At 43.8% G+C, this 3,775-nt stretch overlaps 1 pseudogene; it reads right to left on the bottom strand.

Moving 5' to 3' along the window:
* Positions 1 to 544: 544 nt before the first annotated feature.
* LOC144252781 (heterogeneous nuclear ribonucleoprotein A1-like) lies at positions 545 to 1,504 on the bottom strand (annotated as a pseudogene).
* Between the last annotated feature and the right edge of the window lie 2,271 nt (positions 1,505 to 3,775).

Genomic DNA, 3,775 nt, shown 5'->3' with positions numbered 1-3,775 from the left:
TTTTGCTTATTCACATCCAGTCAGGATTTAGAAGACCCTCAGGTATTTCACTTTTAGGGACACAATGGGGTGGACTATTCTGATAGCTGCTTTCACTCTCCTGTCTATTGCAGCAGCCACACCCACCTTTTCTTTGCCACCCATTGATTCCTGCTACCCCAGGATATGATGACCCTCATGAAGATCCTGTAACTTCAACTTTGAACTTTTTTTTAAAAGACATTTATTCAGCGTCATGATCAGACTATTACATTTAGCAATCAACAGCCCAGGTGCCAAAAACAAAGTAGATTAATACCCTTTGTGGAATGCTTTGAACTTTTCACAGAACAGAAACTAAAAATAGCCTGTTATACAATTAGTCACAAGTGTAGCCCTTGAGTTTTTTGCCCATACATATGAGTATTGTCTAAACCATGTCTTCTTTGTAGCAGCTAGGCCCTGCCAATACTGCTTGGCTGAGTTCACAAATCTATTGTAACCTTTAGCTTCCCTGTCACTTCTCTGGCTCTCCTCTCCTGCTAAGCTTTGTTTCCTGGCAGTATTAAAACCTTCTGCCACTGCCATGGCTACTGCTGCTGCTGCTGGAACCACCATTACCATCATGGTTTCATAATTTGGCAAATATTGGCCTCTACCACCATAAGGTCCAGAGCTTCTGCCTCCAAAGTTTCCACCCTTCATGGGTCCAAAATTTGATGACTGATTGTTATAACTCCCAGAATCATTGTAGCTTCCACCATCTCCAAAATTGCTTCCATCATTACCAAATGCATTTTAGCCATCCCCACTGCCACCATATCCACCACCATCATGGCTGCCACCAAAGCCACCATGACCACTGAAGTTCCCTCCATGACCAAAATTGTCATTTCCACCAAGACCACCTCTATGACCACCACCAGTTTCCAGAACCACTTCGACCTCTGGCTAGATGAGGCACTAGTCACCTCTTGCTTTGACAGGGTTTTCCTCACTTCACAGTTGTGGCCATTCACAGTATGGTATTTTTGAATGACAATCTTATCCACAGAGTCATGGTCATCAAAGTTACAAAAGCAAAGCCCCCTTTTTTTCCACTGCCTTGGTCAGTCATGTTTTCAATAACTTAGATTTTCCCATATTGTTCAAAATAATCTCGTAGGTGATGTTCTTCGGTGACTTCTTTAATGCCACCAACAAAGATCTTTTTCACAGGTCAGTGGGCCCCCGGTCTTTGAGAATCTTCTCTTGAGACAGCTCTCTTTGGTTCCACAACTTTTTTATCTACCTTGTGTGGTCTTGCATTCATGGCTGCATCCACTTCCTCCACAGTGGCACAAGTGACAAACCCAAAGCCTCTGGAGCGCTTGGTGTTTGGGTGTCTCACAATCACACAGTCCGTGAGTGCTCCCCATTGCTCAAAATGGCTTCTCAGACTTTCATCAGTTGTTTCAAAGCTCAGCCCTCCAATGAATAGCTTCCACAGCTGTTCGGGCTCTTTAGGGGACACTGATTTAGACATGATGGCAGCAGGAAGAGAGACTTTGACGATGCTTTCTATGCTCATCCATGGGCAGAAAAGCCAACTTTGAGCTTTTTTATTGTGTTTTGTGATAGTTCAATTCTGCACTTTTCATTAACGTGATAAGCCATGTCCTTTGCTAACCTGTGGAAATATACACTTAGCCTCTGGCTATTGGAACAAGAAATAACAATAGTTTCCATCTTGGTTTGTGTAACCAAATATTTCTCCGCACCTTGAGTTGACCTTTGTTATCGTTTAGAACTGGGGTATCCCCCAAAGATCCATGTATTGACTATGGTGCTATTGAGAAGTGAGGAAAACTTTATGAGGACAGGAGCTGGGTCACTCCCTGAAGGGCTCTTTGTGTCCCAGGCCCCTTCCTCCCTCTATTTCCTCTCTTCTCTGTCTCTCCCCCCCCCCCCGCCTTCTCTACTTTCAAAAAGAATAAATTGTTTACCATTGCTACCATAAAGGGAGCAGTCTCTTTTGCCACAGATCCTACTGTCAGGATATTCTTCCCTACCTCAGACCCTAAAGCAATGCAGTCAGCCAAACTTGGACTAAAAATTCTGAAACAGTGAGGCAGAAATTAATCTTTCCTCCTTTAGTTTACTGTCTTCAGTAGTTTCCTCACAGTGATGGAAATCTAACAACCTTGATGGTGCAAGCAATATTGTTTGTAAAATACCATGGCAGACTTTATTTTTAACTTCAGGGACTCTCTTTATATGATTTGTTGTACTTAAATAAACATCTCTGTTTTTAAGCAATTTTTAATGAATTGACAATTTTTTAATGCAGTGAATGTGATGGTTAATTTTATGTGTCAACACACTGCCTAAGGAATACCCTGATAGCTGGTAAAACATTATTTCTGGGTGGTGTTCTGAGAGTGATTCTGGCAAAGATTTGCTCTCAAAGAAGTAGACTGAGCAAAGTCTCCCTTCTTAGTAAAGCAAGCATCATCCAGTCCTTTTAGGGGCTCAACAAAACCAAAAGTCAAAGGAAGGGCAAATTCCTCTGCATGATCTGAGATGTCCATCTTTTCTGGTTCTGGGATATGACAAACCTTCACTATTTCTCAGTCTCCATGACTCAGATCAGGACTTAAACTATCAGCCCTCAGTCCCAGGTCTTTGGTTCAAACCGAATTATACCCCTTGCTTTCCTGATTCTCCTGCCTGCAGACAAACACTAAAATTTCTTGGCTCCATAACCCATCAGCCAATTTCTACAATAAGTCTCTTGTTTCTGATTCCCTGCAGAACTCGGACCAAAAAGTCTTGGTAGAGAATGAATGATATTTTATACTTTCTTCATATTATAGAGTAAAAACAAAACAAAACAAAAACCAGTGATTCTGCTTAGTTGGTTCATATAAGTAGAATGTAACGATCACTCTTAACAGGTAGTCTAGATTGCAATCTCAAACATTTTGCTGGCTCAAAACAAATGTTCTTGTGCTTAAGGTATGAAATTTTACCCCAGTGAACTTCACCCTTGATAGTGATTTTTTGTTGTTGTTGTTTTAACCACAATAACCTCAACCTGACCTCACTTTCAATTAGTAGTCCTGCTGCTTCCACCCGCACCCAGAGGTCCATTGCCAAGTTGCCTGCAGGTTTGATTGCACACAGCCATCTCCATCTTGAGACACTGTCCAGTGCCTGGGGGATGGGGGGAAGGATGCTTGCAGGTTTGCTGCCACCACCACCTCACCTCGTGGTGCAGCCAACTCTGTCTGGGGACACCAGCCAAGACCTGGAGGTCCTGTGCCAGGGTGCCTAGGGTTTGGCTGCCCTAAGGTCCTCCTGCTGGGAGTGCTGGTGGCCACCATCTTGCCAATTCTTTGCAGGGTCCCTCCTTTGAGCACATCCCTCATGGTCTTTCTGCAAGGTGAAATGGTGTTCAGATCCTAAGACTGCAACATGGCTGAGCCTGGGGTATCTTACATCCTTATCTGTCAGATAGTGAGTGGGTCTGCATGGGTCATTCATGTCCAGGCAATCCTGTGAAACTTCACAGACGAGGGGCATTTTGCCTGGGGGAAGCATTGGTTGGAAATGCTGGAGAGAGCCAAGTTTCCCAGCACCACTAGTCCTGAAGTGTCTGGGGACAGATGGAGCTGGTCAGAAGGTTGTAAGAGGGTGTGAGGGCATCTTGCTATCAACTTGCCCAGCCAACCAGTCTGGCACCCACCAGACTGGAGCTATCATCAAACTCTAGATAATCCCACCTATCACAACTCTAAATGATCTCAAGTCTAGC

This window comes from Urocitellus parryii, unplaced genomic scaffold (genome assembly GCF_045843805.1).
Source record: "Urocitellus parryii isolate mUroPar1 unplaced genomic scaffold, mUroPar1.hap1 Scaffold_59, whole genome shotgun sequence".
Classification (NCBI taxonomy): domain Eukaryota; kingdom Metazoa; phylum Chordata; class Mammalia; order Rodentia; family Sciuridae; genus Urocitellus; species Urocitellus parryii.
This window is presented reverse-complemented; position numbering and strand designations above follow the sequence as displayed.